The sequence below is a fragment of the Pagrus major genome, chromosome 3 (assembly GCF_040436345.1).
Source record: "Pagrus major chromosome 3, Pma_NU_1.0".
NCBI lineage: Eukaryota > Metazoa > Chordata > Actinopteri > Spariformes > Sparidae > Pagrus > Pagrus major.
In genome coordinates this window covers 23,065,181-23,084,191 of record NC_133217.1, presented here as the reverse complement: position 1 = coordinate 23,084,191, position 19,011 = coordinate 23,065,181, and the positions used below count along the sequence as shown (strand labels likewise).

Genomic DNA, 19,011 nt, shown 5'->3' with positions numbered 1-19,011 from the left:
CCAGGGACGGAGATCACGGACGGAACTTTGCATTCGGCCTGGACATATTGTTAGACACATGTTTTAAATGTGGAAAACAGCGCCATTATGCCCTGGAGTGCACGGAGCAGCAGACGGGAGGAGGAGGCTGGAGTAAGGAGAGGTCTAAAGACAAGTGAGAGTACCGGGGTGAGAATGACTGGGTTAGAGTGGACGGTGTCTGATGTTACGGGCAGTGAGGGAGGTACCATGGAGAAGGTGGGAGAAGTGAGGAAAAGACCCATGACAAGACGGCAAGTGAAAAGAACTCATGGAGACACTCTTTTCAATTTTGCTTATCATGCTCCATATTTCCTCCTTCGATGGGAATGGGCTCCGAGACAGAGACAGAAGACAGCAAACCTTGCTGGTGTGTGAGGCTGACATCATTTGCCTACAAGAGACTCACTGGGATGATGAGTGTGTGAGAGAGACTGAGAGAGAATGGATGGGTGAGATGTATGTTAACAATGGGGGAACTAAATCAAGAGGGGTGGCAATTTTGGTGAAGAGGGGAGTGATTGAGGATGTAAGAAAGAGTGTGGATGATGAGTGATTGGGATAACATTTGAACACATGGAGGAAAAGTTTTAACTAATGAATGTATATGCACCGAATGAGGAAAGAGAGAGAAGGTGGGAGTGGGAGGAATGTGTGGCGACAACTGTATGATTGTGGGTGATTTTAATGTGTGGTGGGAAGGTTGGATGCTTCATCAATTGTGTGTTTCAGGAGTGATTCATCCAGAGGTGTGCTGAGACAGGTGATGAGAGAGAAGAGACTGATTGATATGTGGAGAGATAGAAATCCAGAGGGGAGGGTTTTTTCTAGACAGACAAGAGGTGGGGGGTGTTAAAACAGAGTATAAAAAACAGGATAGATTTAGTTTTGGGAGCAAAGGGCATAGCAGACAGGATAGGTAGGGCAGAATATAAAGCCACAGCGCCCAGCGATCACATGGTGTTGGAGTTTAGGTTAAATCAACAAATTGAAAGGAGGGGAGTGGTGTGTGGTGTTTGAATGGTGGTTTAGCAAAGGATGAAAGGTATAAAAAGAAAGTGAGAGAATGTATAAACAGGAGAATGAATGAGAGTATGAAAATAAAACACAACTACGTCAGTTCAGGGTCCAATATAAAAATATATATTTGCAAAATAATAGCCCATTAAATGATTGATCAATGAATGATTTCTTTCACCTGGTTAATGTGATTTCTGCTCCCGAACTTCACTGCACAGCTTATCAATATCAGGGCTGTAAGCCGTCACTTTGATCTTCACACAGGATTGCAAGCTGTCATCTGTGAGGCGGGAGCTATGTTTGCTATTTATGTAGTTCATGCTGGGTAAAACCTGCTCACATAAGTATGTGGATCCAAAGATTGACAGGACTCCAAATGCATATTTTTTCATGTTCATATAAGTGTCAGGAATGGCATTCCATGTTTCGAACACAAGTTTGTCTGGTTTGGGGAGGTTTTCAATATCATTCCATTTGTTCTTCTGAGCACGAGTGGCCTTCTGATGAGCAACATCCTCAAGATCAGCTGTCAAGCTTCTTAACTTAGACACCCTTACGTCTTTGTCAGCTATGACGGCCAGTTCGATCTCAAGATCGGGTTGACTTACAACTGTAAATGCAGTCATATTCAACGGGGATGGATCGGTGTTCAGGTGTTTTTTTCCTGTCTGAAATCTCAGAATCTTTTTCCAAACGCAGTTTGCATTGCGATGATTGCATGCTGCAAATGGTCATAATTTATCTGATTGTGTGCTTCTTTGAACTTGAAAGAGGAAAAGTGAGACAGCGTACCTAGCATATTGCTTATTTGGAATACCAATCCTAATCGGTATTGTAATAGAGCTAATTTTCATATTCCCCTTTTGGAATTACATCAGCATGAAAGATCACTTATGTGATCCAATAGTCATTTGCAGATTGTGTTCTTGGAATTAGGTATCATGCAAAATATCACCCATTAGGATTTTTTTACTCATTACTTTAATTATGAATTAATGCTCATTGCATATTGCATATTATATTGCATATTGCATATTGGATTGTTGGACTTACAGATAGTGTAAAATATAACTCGATTGGAATGAGACTGTTACTTGCAGAAAACATATTACATCAGAATCAGAATACTTTATTAATCCCCGGGGGGAAATTGTTTTTGTTCTGGATGCTCCGTGCAAAGTAGAAATAGAAATATAGCATGAATGGAAACAAGAGATAAAGATATAAATAAAATAGTAAAGTAGACAATAAAATAAAATATAATAAAATAAAATAATAAAGTAGACAATCTCAAGTGTTCAATGACCACTCCAAGTATTTACATATATACAGTGCAAAATATATATATGGTATGGGAAATATACATAGATACACGTATACATATATAAATATATATAGCCATTTGAGTCCGATCATCAGAGGGAGGAGTTGTAAAGTTTAATGGCCACAGGTAGGAATGACAAGTAATTAAACTATATTCTTGGAATTTCTGATTAAGTCTTTGGAATTGCTTATCCAATTTTCATATTGTTTACCCTTACCTTCAAAAAGATCAACACAGGACTTTTCACACATATCCGTGTTGCACAGTCCACAGCAGCCCTAAGAACTACTGCGGTGATACTGCAGTTCGTTTTCCAATTATCTTTTTAATGTCTTATATATAGAACAAACATAACACAAGTTACACACATAAAAAGCAAATCATTAAACATAAATGAAAAGTAGGAATAAGTAAAAAAAAAAATAATATAGAAAATTATAGCATTTGTGGTCAACATATCACACATACAGTAATTGAAATAAGTACACAGTATAGAAGTTGTCAGAGGTCCATAAGAGGTTTCCAAGTCTTCAGAAACATATACCCTTTATTTTTCAAGGAGTAAGTATGCTGTTCCAATCGTAATGTCTCGTTGAGAATTCTTATAAACAATTCAAAGGTTGGAGGTTGTTGTTTGTTCCAGTACAGCAGAATACATTTCTTTGCTATGTATGATATTATGCTAATCTGTTTGGCTGAAATGGGGTCTAGTGTCTTGTCCAATTCTGTTCCGAAGAGGTACCGTATTGGAGAGATGTCCAGTGGGATTTGGAGGACCTTAACAGTCAGATCACGTACCTCTGACCAGAAGCGTTTTATTTGTCTACACTAGGGCTGGGCGATATGGCCTCAAATCAATATCACGATATATTGAGCAACTCACCTCGATAACGATAGATGAACGATAAGTAAGTATTTGTACAGTCAAACTAACCAAAAGCTTCTTATTGATCATTATAAAGTTTCAGGGCGTTCCTGTAACCATGGTAACTCACGGTGCCAGAGGGGAGGGAGAGACGCTGAATGAAGCTGTTTACACAGATACACTGCAGACAAAGTCCAGACTACAGTTGTTATTTCACACATGTAGCACACAACAGGAGACTCTCCGTGTCAGACGGGTTCTCACGTGCTGACTAAACTCAGCTGATAACGTAGCAGCGCGACGAGTCCTTGCTAGCTAAGCAGCTAAACTTTAGCACCGCTCCGTGCTGAGATCCCGCCCTGTGTGGGTCACTACACTGTCATTGGTCAGGCGCGCACACGCTGTTAACGACACCATTGGCTGTAGAGTGTGACAATCTGTCAATAAAAATCAGCCAACAGCTCTCTGATCTGCTTTGATCTCACAAGTCGCCTCTGTGAAGTTTGAATGACCGAAATCCGTCATAGCGACGGAGAACTTTAATCCATGTTCAAAGTATAAAATAACTTAAATTTCCTTCAAACACAAATTATTAAAAATACAGTCTGTTATAAAGAGATTCGACAGCAGCCGCAGCAGCAGCCGCCTTATCTTTTGACCCCGCGTGCTCCATTTTCTCCGTCTCACGTCTCTTTCCCTTCTTGTAACAGACTGGATGGAGTCACGTGACTACACGCGCTGTATACTAGTACAGCCGAGCGTCTTAAAGGGACATGAACATAGCTGTAGCCTACCAACACACACAGCCAAACAAGACAAAAACGACTTTTCCTTTTTTTTTTTAAACACCGAATATACCGACAGGGGCAAAATGACGTCGGTTATCGTCGTAAATTTCGGTATTTCCCAGAAAACGCTAATGACAGATCCTATACATATTTTACAACGATGGCATTTAGAGGAAGAATTAGGATATATCTTGTTTAAACGAACTGGGGTAAGGTACATTCTGTACATTAACTTATAATTCTGTTCAATTATTTTATTACAGAACAGTGATGTAAATACATTTTGACATATAGCGTCCCATTGATCTCTACTTAGGTTGCATCCCAGAACTTTTTTGCTATATATTTCTAAGTGGCGTATAGGAAGAACTATGATGGTCTAGCAGAGTATTGTAAATCAAAGAGATTTTCCCTTCAACGAAGTAGCACTATTCAAAATTTCTTCCAGACTTGTTAGCCCCAAACACAACCGTCCAGATCTTTCTAGAGTAGTAACTAGGTGACAAATTTGTAAATATTTATTAAAGTCTTGTTTAGGGATTTTAAACTCCGACCTTAATTAAGGAAATGACTTAAGGCGGCCTTCATTGAATATGTCTTTAAAATTGTGTAAACCATGATCTTTCCATTTTGTAAGCAAGGACTTTCCGATTGAGGATGGCAAGTCCGGGTTAGAGGATAAAAGAGCTAACAAAGAAATTCTAGCAGACGACCCACAGAACCTCTTAACATGTAGCCAGGCCTTAAAGGAATAGTTCACTCTAGAACGAAATTCAGTCATTATCGACTCACCCTCATGCTGATGAGAAGTCCGGTGTAGTTTCTTATTCCTCAAAGTGCAGCTGGAGACCCGCGGGGGTACCCTCCAACAGCAATAATCTATGTGAAGAGTGTTGATGGCGTCCGAGACCAGGGCCGGTTTTTGCTATGGGCAATGTGGGCGACCGCCAAGGGCGCAATCTATGTGAGTCATGTATGTCAAAAAAAAAAAAAAAAAAAAAAAAAAGACAAAACAAAACTTGCCAGTTTTCTAGACTACCTCATTTCCATGTCAAGTTAGTGGAGTGGGCGCTGGGGCGACCTCATTGTCACGTCAACTTGCTGCTGAGAGTCACACAGGTTGTGTGTGTCAGAAGAGGTAAGGGGGAGGGGGGCGGGGGATCAACTTGTGATAATGATGAGTGATAATTAAAAAGAACTACAAAAAAAGTGCAAAAGAACTACAAAAAAACGGAAGGAGGAACCATTGCACAGTTGCTGGCCGGACCATAAAAAACGGCGCACATCATCGCAGGTGCAGATCATCATCAATCAATCACACGCAAACAGTGGCAGGGAAGGAGACAGTTCTCTCGTCGCCTGAACCCTGCAGTGAGCCCATGCAGAAGAGAGCTTCTACAAAAACCAGAGAGGCAGCCGGTAAGACGAGTGAACAGAGACTCTTGCTACGGAGGTTCAATTGCTGATTGTTTGTGTTAGCGCTAGCTTAGCCACGGGGTTGGTTGCCCAGTAACGCGTGGCTTATTAAACACTTAATGCCCACGTGTGCTGATTGTTTGTTAACGTCCTGAGTCTAATGAAATGTGTTGAGAATGTACCATATATAGAATGTAAAGATTAACTGGTACTTATGTATTGAGCACATCTGAGGGTTTCACTTTGATCTTGAAACTTGGTAAATTATTAAATGAAAATTGATTGGGTTGTGTTAATCACAAAAGCAATTTAAGTATAGCATGATTTGAGCATTTCATACTTGTGTAAAGACTAATTTCACTTTATTTATTAAAATCTGACCATAAAATGTGATTAAGGTTGAAAAGTAATTCATGTTAAAATACAATTGAAATTGAGACAATTTGTTAAAATGCATTAAAAAATAAAAAGACTAACAATAAATATTAAAAAGAAGTGAAATTCATACTTACCTGACAACATGCTAAAACAATTGACAGCTGTGGGTAACTTTATTTGCACTTAATTTGCAATGTAATATAAACAGTTTTGGGTTTCACAATATTTATTTATTTAGGTATTTTTCTGGCCTTTTGTATACTTTCCTATTAGTCATTTGAAATATCATTGGCATTATGTACAGAATTTAAACATGTTTTCTTTTTGTGTGTTCTATGTTTGAAAGGTTTTTCACCTAATGCCTGATGGCTAATGGCACTTGGAAAAAAAAAAGGAAAATAAAAAGGAAGAAAAGGAAAAGCTGCCTGGTCATTAAGTGAATTCCAGTTAAACCTCTGAGTAGATGACTCCATCCCTTTTCAAGTGGGAAAATTGCATGGCAAAACTTAAAGAAACTTGACACAAACACAAGAGGGATCTGCCTGCACTAGTGATTTGAAACTTTGAAACTCACAGCAGGATGTAAATACCGGCGTGTATCTATCGCGAGTCTCGTTGATCTTGTCTGGCGCGGCTTCCGTAGTGCAAACGCTGTGAGGGAGACTCGCGTGAACTATATTCCGAACTTGTCAATAAGATCTAACTTCTGGGACTGATCTCTCTGGATCGGCAAGGTACAGAACGATATCATCGGCATATGATATTCTATTATCTGTTGTCCCAAACTGAATACCGGAAATTTCTTCACTTGTCCTTATGACTTCAGCAAGGGGTTCGATCGCTAAATTAAATAAAAACGGCAGAGGGGACATCCCTGTCGACAGCCTCTGCTTAAGTTAAATTTTTCTGAGACAGCACCATTAACACATATTTGAGCTTGTGGATTACTGTACATTGCTTTGACCCAACTGATACATCTATCGCCAAAATTAAACTTCTCCAAAACCCAAAGTAAGTATGACCACTCGACCCTATCAAACACTTTTTCTGCATCAAGGGATATTATCATAGCTGGTTGGTTGCAAAGGGTCGAGTGGTACACTATGTCTAACAGCCTTCAAATATTATGTCGCATATCGTGCCTTTACAAAACCTGCCTGGTCGGGGTTAATTAGCTGAGGAAGAATGTCTTCTAGTCTATGTGCAATTAATCTAGCAATAATCTTAAAATCAACTGGTAGTAACGAAATTGGACCAAATGATGTACATTCTGCAATGTCTTTATCTTTTTTATGTATCAATGATATGACAGCTGTCTTCATTGATTTGGGAAGGGTCCCATTTTCAAAGAAATCTGTAACCATAGGCATAAGGAGAGGTTCAATCTGTGGCCAAAAGGTCTTATAGAACTCTGCACAGTATCCATCTAATCCTGGAGTTTTCCCAGAAGACAGAGACATAATTGCCTGTAGAACTTCTTTTGAGGTGAAGGGAGAGTTCAGGTATTGTTTATCTTCTTCAGAGATGGAGAGGAGAGATACATTTTCTAAAAACATGTTAATGTCAATCAGAGGGGTTTTCAGATGAGTATAATTGCTTAGAAAAAAAAATCTATAAAAGAAGACTATTGACTGCAAGTCATATTTTAGCTGTCCCTTTGCATTGCGTATGCGGTTGGCGCTTTCTTTTTTAAGCTGGTACGCTAAGAGCCTGCTAGGTTTATTTTCATACTCATTATATTGCTGTTTAGTAAAGAACAGGAGTTTTTTTATATGTTCGGTTTGAGTAAGGTTGAGACGGTTTCTGACGTCATTAAGCTTCAAGTTTTCATCTGTGGGTGACTGAAGTGTCTCCAAGTTGACAAGCTCCTTTGTAAGTAGTTCAGTTTGTTTGGTAATATTTTTCTTTCTTGCAGATGTGTATGACATCAACTGCCCTCTAATCACGGCTTTGGCTGCATCCCATATTACCACAGAAGTGACAGGGGAAGCTGCATTATCTTGCCTGTATTGGTCAAGCCATAGTCTTATTTTGTTACAAGCTTCAACATTTGTGAGAAGTGAAGAGTTAAACTTCCAGTTCTTGTTTGTTGGGGGATAGATAGCTGAAGATAGACTGGTGAGTGGTCCGATATAAGGATGGATCCTATATCACAGGAAACCACAGAGGAAAGATGATGCTTCAGCATAAAAAAAAGGTCCAGTTGAGAGTATGTTTTGTGGTGATACTGCAGTTTAGAAAATAAAAATACACATTTTGGAATGGTTATCAATGCTTTCAGCTAATCCCTGTAGAAGAAATACTTCTGTCAAACACTGACTTTCCAGAAGTCTTTATTTGAACATATGAACATTATTATTGGAAAAAAGGTTTTGAATTAATTTAAAGTAAAATAACGTCTTTACATTTTTAACTAAAATAATTATTAATCTTTTTTAAAAATGTATTAAAATAAAACTCAAATACAATCTTTAACAAAAACTGTTGTGATTTTCAGTTTTTTTGTACAATCACTGCAACAATTGAACTGTTGACATTTTTTTTGTCCTTTCATTTTTAAAGTTCCTTAAAGAGGTCCAGAAGGTGTTGCAGCACAGGCAGCAGACCAAGGAGGAGATCCAGAAGGTGCCCCCTGAAGTTCCTGGAGATAAAGACCTTTTCTAGCTCTTACTGCTCTCTGCCTCTTCAGGTCCTCCAAAGCCTTGGAGCCACTACCTGGCACATTTGTGGGCAAAGCCGTCTAGAGCTGATGAGTTTCTTGAGAGGAGAGTCATTTACCTTCTTTTGGAGGTAAATGTACTTTGCTCTTGGGCTTTTGTTTCTCGCCCTAGGAGACTTCACTGGGGAGCAGGAAAGCCTGGTAATTTTTTTGGCCTCGTTATGTTTCCCAGTAGACTTCACTGGGGTGCAAGACAGCTTGGGACGTTTCTTGGCCTTGTGCGGTTTCACTGTCTTTCTTACAGCATCTTCCCAAACCGGTGCCCCTGTTGTCTTTGTTACATCCTCCTCTTCCTCTGAAGATGAGCCAACCTCTACCACATTGTCAGCTGGTCTCTTGGGGTCATTGTGTCTGTCTTTTCTAAGCCTCTTTGTCATCATTTTTTTTACTTTTGGCTGCTGCCTCCTTCTGAGCTTTTGCTGCTGCCACTGTCTCGTATATTTCTCTTCGTCATCTTCTTTCCTTTGCCCTGTGTTATGCTCTTGCTTGTTCCTGCGTCACTGTCACACTGCATTGTGCCCTCCTTGTGTCCTGTCTCCTTCGCAACACATTTCTTGCCCTTGTCTGCTCCCTCTTAAGTCATGGAAAAACTGTTGTCCTTGTCAACTCTTTTTGTGCTCTCACCCTGCATGTTGGTGTAGATTTTGCACCTGTTTTTGTTTGTCTTTGCAAGCGCGATTGGCTGTGTCTTCACGCATCTGGAAAGCTTCGCCAAAGCCCAGGTCAGCCTCATAGGATTTCTCTGCTGTGGCTGTTGAGTGGCACATCAGCCTGTGGATGTTTCCCTTCTTGCTCTCCTCCAAACTTCGCCCAACCTACAGAAAATGAAACAATTACAAATACATTAATAGTTGTGCACAATTACAATTGTGCACACTTGTCATTAATATCTGACAAAAATGTCTTGCACGTGCTGATGCTGATGCCGCTGCAAAGCAGGGAGAGCGTTGGCCTCCCTGGAAGGCCAAATGACTCCCAGCAGTTCTGAAAAGCAGTGAGTATTTCATGATATGGGCCACCGTTGTTGTTGGAAAATACCAGTTCAGAGTTGCCGGTTAGGTAGTTGTGTAGGTTGTACATTAGTCGGTAAAACCACATGTACTATCTCTTCGTAAGTGGAATCAGGGCATGACCAAAGCTCTTTGGTTTTGTGGTCTTTAACCTGTGAAGGAAACAAGCAAGCAAGCCCCGACATGTAGTGGAAATGTGGAATAATAGCAAATCATTGCCCATATCCGGAATGTAAAGGAAGTTAGAGGCTAAGTTTGGATTAATTAGCAGTTTTCATTATGTGGAAAGTAGAGCACTTTCATGCTGTATTTGGAAGCATAGCAAATTGTGACCCATACATGGAATATAAAGGAATTTAGAGGATATATTGGAATTCATTGACAGTTGACATTCAATATGTGGAAAGGGAAGTACTCTACACTATGTGCTGTAATTTGGTGCATCCTCTTACTCGAGTTATCCTCCGTTCCAACTCATCCTCCTCTGCCTGGGCAAACTCCTCCACCGCAAGGTTGGTGATGACCACCTTCCTGTGGCCATTGATACATGCAATATACCCACTCAGTAAACCATACACACGCTTGAGTGCCTCCCTTCTCTTGTCTCTCTCAAGGGTGTCTGTAAAGTCTATTTGATGTTTATAGTGCCAAACCATAACGTAAGTTCTTCATTCATCTTGGGGCATTTTCCATATAAAGCAGGTCAAGGCCATACTCTTTCTAATATTCGAATAGAAGGTTGCTCCCTACATACTTACGTAGAGCTAGCGGTATGACTCTACAGTCATGAACGCTGTTGTGTATTACCCTCACCCCAGTCCTTACAACCACAACGTGTGCTTGAGGTGGAGGCACATCACCAGTGGGCTGGAAGAGAATGTAGAGTGTTTAAGTTTCAACTGATGTCATGAGTCTAAAATGCAGCACACTTTAACAAGAAAATGAAGAACATGTTGGTCTTACAAGGCAATGAAGGGTGTCTGGGATTTGCGGGGCAGCCACCCTGCCAAGGACTCTTGCTGCCCAGGTTCTTTGCATCGTTGTTTGTGGCATCTGAATATAAGCAGAGACTACATGTAACAAAATAATCAAATAAATTAGACACTACTATCTCCATTTTGGAGTGGGTTAGGGAGCTGGATAGGCTTTTGTAATATGTCTCCATCTCTGGAATCACTAGGAAGCAAAACGGCATTTGGGGAATGTTACATACCAGGTACTTGGACGGTCCACTCGCCCTTTACAGGCTCTTTGTCCTCACCAGGCTCCTTGCAATACAAAAAGAAAATTCACATATTTAAACAGTCAATAGTTACACATCTTCTGTTTACTCCTGCTTTATTCAGACTTTTAATAAAGTACTTTAAAAAAAAAAATTAAGGTTGCGTGTGTGCATGCGCATTATATCATGTGTAGTCAACTGTGAGCCTAGCTCCTCCTCTCCCTCCTTAATGTCCTGAATCTACATCTTCATCTGAAGATTGCTGGAAATACATTTGTGAATTTTACCAACAGTGCTACCGTGTACATATGCAGCAAAGCCGACAACACGCTACATGTTGCAAACCATTTAACACAAAATTCACTTCACAGTCCGTACTTGCATCCCTAAGTAGCGAATTGGGTCGTGAGAAAGACATTCCAACACGGTCCTTGAAATAGAGAAAATACCATATTTTATAACAATAATAATTAATATGTCATTAGAGTTTTGTATTCAATATTTGGAATATATGGGTCCTTTCATTGGCGGCTATAATGCCAATATTGGAACAATCACTGCTTTTCATTTTACCCCGGTAATTTGTGTTTTCGATTTAAATCCAAAAATTGAAAGCAGCACTAATTGGGATTTTATCTGTATCATTTCATCTTACTGTTTTCTGACGTGAATCCTGGTGGCCTGTCTACAGTGAACAAGACACTTCCTGAATTTATTTATTTATTTTTAATTTAAACAATTTTATTGAACAATTTGAATGTACAAAACAGCAAGGTACACAATAACAAACAGCACATTGAGGACATAAACAATAAATAAAACAGAGTACAAATATAAAAATAAATACAAAAATAAATAAATACATGGTTCAAGCAGGGGCTTCAGGGAAAAACTTTTCATAATGACTCAGTAAGGTATTACTTTTTTTGTTATTTATCAAAATTAGAGATTTGAGCAAAGAGCTCAGTTCCAGGAGAAAAGGAGCAAATTTAGGTAAGGATTTTGCAAATTTTTGTTTGTGAATAAAACATTTTGCATATAGGATAACAGTTCATCAAGTGTTCAAAAGCATTATCTTCTGGGTTAACATAGTAGCAAATAACATCCTTGAGGGTAAGAGAGTAGACAGTTAGCAGCATCAAAAAAATGAGATTCAAGATCACTCCAAAACCTTTTAGACATGTCACAATAAAAAAACAGATGTGAAATTGTTTCTGTATTATGATTACAAAAAGTACAGGAATCATCATCTATAAACTTAGCAATAATACTACTAACTGGGTATATCTTATGCAGTATTTTAAAATGTACTTCTTTAGCCTTGTTAGATATGCAATATTTGTGGGGTAGAAGCCAAGCTCTTTTCCAGTTTATGTCCTCTATTTGGGACCTCCAGTTAAACTTGCCTCTAGGTACAACTCTATTCATTCTTTGAAAACACTGACGAATATGTTTATTATTACACTTTCTATCTGTTAGTTCAATGCCACTCAGCATCAGTACAGGTTGACTTGTTTTATATTCACTGTAACTCAAGTGGCTTTTTATAAGTTGAATTAACTCTATTGGGATAGCACGAGTTACAGATATAAATTCTCTGGAGGGAACAGGAAAACTGTACAGACATGAAACGTTCATAAGACAACATATTACCAGCATTATCAAAAAGATCGAGGATATGGATGATACCTCTTTCAAACCATTTTGGCAAGAATAAGGATTTGTTTCTTATAAGAATATCGCTATTATTCTAGCGGAAAGCTTTGTGAGGTGAGAAATTGTGGACAAAAGCCAGCTTCCATGCTCGGAGGGATTGTTGATGACATTTTGATAGTTTGAATGGTAATCTATTAGGTAAAAAATTACATTTCAAAAGAAAGGAAAGACCTCCAATTTTATTAAAGATGTTGTTTGGGATGAAAAACCAGATAGAGTCAAGGTTTCTGAGACACTTTCTCAACCAGTTGACCTTAAAGGTGTTGACAGTGTCACTAAAATCTAGGACTTCAAGACCTCCTTCTGCCTTACTGTTGGAGAGTACACATTTCTTAAGTTTATGCGATTTATTTTTCCAGATGAAGTCTAAGAAAATTTTATTGACTTGTGTGGTTGTTGGTTCACTTACAAATAGGGACAATGCTGGATATACGAAGTGAGACAAGCCTTCTGCTTAAGAGAGAAGAACTCTACCTAGAACAGACAAGTCCCTTTGAAGCCAAATGTTAAAAATAGATTTTTTTTTTTTAGTCTGTTTGAGAAATTTAAATGTTGCCTAGCTGTAAGATCTTTAGTTATGAATATTCCTAAATATTTAACAGAAGTCTTTACTGGGATATTTTCAATTGTAGAATCACTGGAATTATGCAAAGACAAAATTTCACATTTGGACATATTAAGTTTTAGACCTGAGGCGTTAGAAAATTGGTTAATTAGAGTAATAGCATTAGAGAGTTGATTCTTGTCTTTCAAAAAAAGTGTAGTGTCATCTGCCAGTTGGGAGATTTTTAATTCTCTGCCAAAAATTGAGATACCCTCAAATTTCTCATTGTTTCTCATTGACAATATCAACAAAGTTATTCCCAAAACCGAAACTTTGAGGGACTGAAAAAGAAAGTTGTGCTCAATCGTATCAAAGGCCTTATAAAAGTCTAAGAACAAAATAAGAGCCTCGGTGTTAACTTCATTAGCATAGTCTAATAAATTTAAAATGAGTCTAATGTTGCTGCTAATATGTCGATTTTTCATAAAACCTGTTTGAGTTTCTGCAATAATCATGTCTAGCCCTACTTTTAACCTGTTGGCATACACTAAGCCAATATTTTATAATCAATTGTTAGGAGAGTAATAGGATGCCAATTCTCTATTATTATGGGGTCTTTATCCGGCTTGGGAATAAGAGATATAATACCCTGCTTCATTGTAGCCATCATCTCTCCTTGACTGATGCATTCCTTGTACATAAATAATGAGTTTTGAATAGATTCCCAAAAGTGAGTATAGAATTCGACAGATAAGCCGTCAATACCTGGTGACTTTCCTTTCTTCATTGAGAATAATGCATTTTTGAGTTCAATAGTTGACAGGTCAGAGTCACATATAGATTTGAAATCTTCAGTAATTAAGGGAATATTAGTCTGAATTTTTCCTAGAAAACATGCACAATCCTTTGCATTAAAGTTAGAATTATACAGTTTTCTGTAAAAATCAGAAACAAACTCACTTATCAAATTCGGATCTTTCGAGGGTTAATATTAAGGGCAGTTAATGATTTTCTTTTCACATTTCTTTTTTCTAGAGCAAAAAAGTAATTATTCCTTTCTCCTTCCTCTAGCCATTTGGCCCTCGATCTAACAAATGCACCTTTTGCCAAATCTAGATAAAATTGATCCAGTTGTAACTGGATGTTCTTTACTTCGAGCTCTTCTTCCAAAGAAATGTGTTCTTTATTGAGTAAAAGGCTAAGATTGTACGTCAGATCTGTTTCTAGCTTGTGTTTTTCATTCTTTAATTCTTTACTTCTTTTGATAGCAATATACCTAACTTTATATTTGAAGAACTCCCATTTTTTCCTATAATTATCATTAAGGCCATCACTAAGAGTATCTTGTAAGGTTTTTAACGGCATTATTGAAAGACATCTTTTAGAAGAGAATTATTGAATTTCCAATAACCTCGCATACCAAAGGTTTCCTGATTAGAGGCTAGCTTCAGAATGATTTGCTTATGATCCGATAAGGGGGCATATAGATGGCTAACATCTTTTACATATTGAAGGGAAGAAGATGAAATTAGAAATAAGTCAATTCTAGATTTTAAGGATAGTCCTCTATTACACCAGGTGAAATCTTTTGTAGAGGGATTAAAAAAAACGCCACGCATCAGTCAAGGAGAGGTTGGAACAAAGTAATGAAATGAGGTTATTATTCTGAGAAGTTTGATTTAATCTAGGAGGGTATCTGTCATATCATCTGGACATTCATTAAAGTCACCACACAAAATTATATGTGATCCATTGTATTTCTTGTGGAATTCTGTCAGTTTTGCTATTATTTCATTAAATAAAATCTTGTTGGAAGCATGAGAATTAAACCCATATATATTGCAAACGATGAAGAGAGCATTGTCTTGTTTAATTATTAGTGCAATCCATCTACCATTATCAGAAGGCACTGTTTCAAGAACATCCCCTTTAAACTTGTGTAGAAAAATTAGCACCCCAGCTGAGTGATTAGTGCCATGACTAAAGTGAACTAAGTTACCCCATTGTATTTTCCAAAACTTTGTATCTGACTCACAAGAATGTGTTTCTTGAAGTAAAATTAAGTCAGCCTCATTTCTCCTGCAAAGCAAAAAAATCGCTTTCCTCTTAGTAATGTCCCTAATACCCCTGACATTTAACGACATGACATTAAGAGAGTTAAACTTAAAATCCATAAGACAGAAAAATAGGAGAGAAGGAAAAATAAATAAATAAATAAAAAAGTATACCTTTTAAACAGTTAAACACTGAAAAAACCTTGGAATGTGCTGAAGAAAATCCACCAGAAGTGAGGTGGTGATTAAAAACCGTATAAACAGGCCAACGCCAAGAAATAAAGTAATTCTGTAGCATTAACTATCATGAATTTGAGATTAGAGTAAATCAAGTTTCAGCATAGGTAGAATCTATGAGCTTATAGGATTCTTAACATAATGAAATATGTTAAATGTAACAGTGGAAATTATTTCCATAAATCCGAAATATGCCAAAGGAAAGATACCTCTATAAAGAACTTGCGATATCTCCCAAAAACCATAACCACCAATGAATCGATGGGTTAGATGCAAACATTGTAGCTGTCATCTGTGTAAACAACTTATATCTATAAATGAAGCTCCTCTAGCTTTCTTTTAACCATTCAGTAAAATAAATAAATGGCAAATTATTTATCAGTAAACTCTTATAGCATAACCAGAAAAAGAAACACATTAAGCACCGTTTGGAGAAATGAGGATGATAAAAGGTCCATTAATAATAATGATCTTATAACAAAGTTTCTTATTTTACCATGTTAATAAGGTGCAGTGTAGGTGCTTATAACACACTATACTTGAAATTTACTCAGTCTAACTGCATTCAGGTTATCTCTGAAGGATCAATCTTCCTCCCGTTTATGAAAACAAACGGGCCGCAGAAGGAGGCTTTCTTCCCCTCCTCTCTTGCGTTCTTAACCAGGGGCCACAGTTTCTTTCTCGCTGCCTTGTCTTCTGGAGACAGTGCTTCGGAGATTCTCAGTTTTTTGTCGAGCAGAAACTTGGAGCCTTCCCCCCTTTCTCCATATCGCGTCCCGAAGACATCTCAATGCAAATAGGATGATGGTCGATCTACTCCATCTGTCTTTGTTCTCAGTTTGCAGTTTTTTAACCACGTTTTTCAAGCCGTCCACTGTTTGTTTTTGTTGGTTAACGTCGAGAGTGAGTTGCTGGACGGTTGCGGATAATTTCTCCAGGTGCTTCAAAGTTAACTCCGTTGTTGTCTTTATGGCGGAGACAGTACGTAAAGTCTCATCATGCTTTCCAGAGAGCACGCGAATTGCTTCCAGTATTTCCGCGTTCTCTCCGCCACCTGTCTTTATCTTCTTTGGTGGAGGTTTAATCGGAGTGTCTGGAAGTGGGACAGCGAGGCAGATATGTTGAGGGTCTTGGTTAGCCTCAAACCAGTTACTGTCCTCCATTAACTCATGTCCACTAGGAACCTTCAAATCCTTGATGGAGACTAGCTTGTTGCTAGCCTCGGCCTCGTTTGATGTACCAAGTATGTCGCCGTTAGCTTCCTCCATCTCTGTGGTTGTGAACGATATTTTCCTGCCTTTCCTTTTTCCCCATTCGACTTAATTTCAGTTTAATGTGTAAAGTAGTTACTTGTGCGTTGGCCAATGCGCATCTTAAACTTCACATTGGTTGTTTAACCACAAACCTCCTAAATTACCTGAGAGAGCTTGAAAAACACGTCTTACTAGAGCGCCGCCATCTTGGCCTCCCTTCCTGAATTTATATCCTAAACCAGCCACTTTCTGATTACTTAATGGGCAACCTATCAGGCCTGTGATTACAGTTTTTGAAAGCTTTTATCATCATCTTTTATTTGAATGGCTGCCAATGCCTCAATGAGAGATTATTATATTCTCCTTTGAAGGCTGTGACCCTTTGATGTCTGAAAGAGTTTACATTCCCCAATAGTGTACCGAGAAGCATTCTGGGAGTGTTGTCAATAGTCACTCAAGTCTCTTTTTTGAAGTAGTTTGGCATGGAGGATCGCTTGTTGGGAATGCTGATCGCTAATTAGCAAAATTCACCCATTTTTAATTAGAGTTAGCATCTAAGATTTCACTTTTGGAATATGAGTTATCCTTGTAATTACAGTAGTGATTTCTGTGCAATATTTTCAATGAGTAGGAATGCTACATTGGGACTGATTAGGGTTAGGGTTACACCTTGCAATTTAAAGTAAAATTGGTAATGTGAGCTTATTGCATTACGCTATGCCATTTTTTCCCCAACGTACCTCAATTCCAGCTGTCCTTCTGGTAGAAGTCTGGCAAATACAAACAGTTTCCTCAGCCTTCCACGGATGTTGTCCAATGTCAGATTTAGCTCCTTTGCCGCTGTAACCAGCTCCGCAAACTCCTTTAGATCTTCTTTGATCCAAAAGGTGGACAAACAAAAGGGGGAAAATAAACACTGTCATGTGCATTGTTTTGAAGGTAATCCTGCCAAGGCCTCGAAGCTCAGAGGGCAGTTTTCTTTTTTACAGTGGAAAGTAAATAAAATGGAAGGGACACATTTTCAAAGCAGCAAAACAGTGTTGTTAAAGCATACAACAACAAAACTAGTACTTCTAGCCATGATCGCGGTGCTAAAGACATTGTATAAATTTGTGTGTTTCACTCACAGGCAGTGGTGCCAATGTTGGCAAGTCCTCTGAACTGCTGGAACTGCTAGAAATGCGAGCCTCCTCCTCCTTCAATGAACTACAATTGCAGCAATCTGGCTGACTCTACCATGTCACAGTAAATCAGAATATAGTTGTTAAGAATTTGGACATTGTCACACCATGGTGAGGAATGTCCTGTCCTGGGTTTTGTGTCTCGTGAACTTCCTGTTCTATTTTGAAAAGTAACTCTCCTCTCGTTTCAGGTCACTTGCCCTTCCTCATGTGCCACCAGTCTGATGTCTCCTCTAATCCCTAATTGTTTCCACCTGTGTTCCCTCACCTGATGTGTCTTATAGTCTGCGTCTCCCTTTGTTCTGTACCAGAGTGTTGTATTCGTCACGCACCCCAGCCCTCATTCACAGCCTTGATCACGCCAAGAGTCAAAGTTTGTATTTCTGTTCTTGATCTTCTTAAGTGAGTGACTTTTTGTTTGTAATTTTTCTCAGTGAATTCCAGGTCTAGTTTATAGCCATTTGTTTGCCTCCGGTGGAGTGCCTCATTTGTTTCATTCTTTTTCATAGTCAGTCGAGAGAGTAGTTTATGTTTATAGCCTTTTCTTCTTCCTCCGATTGGAGTGATTTTTTGTTATAAGTTTTCATAGCCAGTGAGCCAGAGTAGTTTAGTTCTTAGTCCTTTTATTTGCCTCCTCAGGAGTGATTTTCGGTTCCCTTATTCCTTTTTCTTTGAGGTTGTTTTGCCTCATTTTGTTGTAGTGCTGTTGCTTGTTTTTTTTAGCCAGCAGATTAGATATTGTGCTTTATAGCGTATTTGTTTGTCACCTTGCTCAAGAGTTCAAGTGAAGAAACCAAATTTCTCAATAAAAGCCTGCTCTAATTGTCCTAATTCTGCTCCTGAGTCCTCCTTCCTAGCCCAGGCCTGACAGACATTTGATTTAGTATATAATCACATTCTGTTGTATATTTAAGGACTACTGTATATGTCACATCAATTTTAATTTGTGCATGTTAAATACTAAAGTCACTAAAATTGCTTGTGTGGCATTTTACCTCAGCACCCTCACACTCTGACTCCTCCTCACATGCAGTAAATGTTGACCCAGCTTCAATCTGAACGGTATGAATGGATTTAAGTTGAAGGTTTATCATCTTATACTGTGTTGTATGACTGCTTTACTCAGAAATTTGGTGTTTGTGTGAATGTGTACTCACTGGTGAACCATGCTCTTCTTCACCAAAATGTAATGGATTGTTTCTTGGGACATAACCTACCAGTCCTGAAAATTTCACCAAAATCCATCCATAACTTTTTGAGTAATCT

General features: G+C 38.5%; 1 long non-coding RNA gene across 1 annotated transcript; it reads right to left on the bottom strand.

Annotated features, from left to right (window-relative positions):
- Positions 1–10,375: 10,375 nt before the first annotated feature.
- LOC140993930 (uncharacterized) lies at positions 10,376–17,607 on the bottom strand. The gene is made up of 3 exons (XR_012178693.1): positions 17,305–17,607; positions 10,502–10,591; positions 10,376–10,405 (listed from the first exon to the last, which is right to left on the bottom strand). It is a non-coding gene; the product is annotated as an uncharacterized lncRNA (long non-coding RNA).
- Between the last annotated feature and the right edge of the window lie 1,404 nt (positions 17,608–19,011).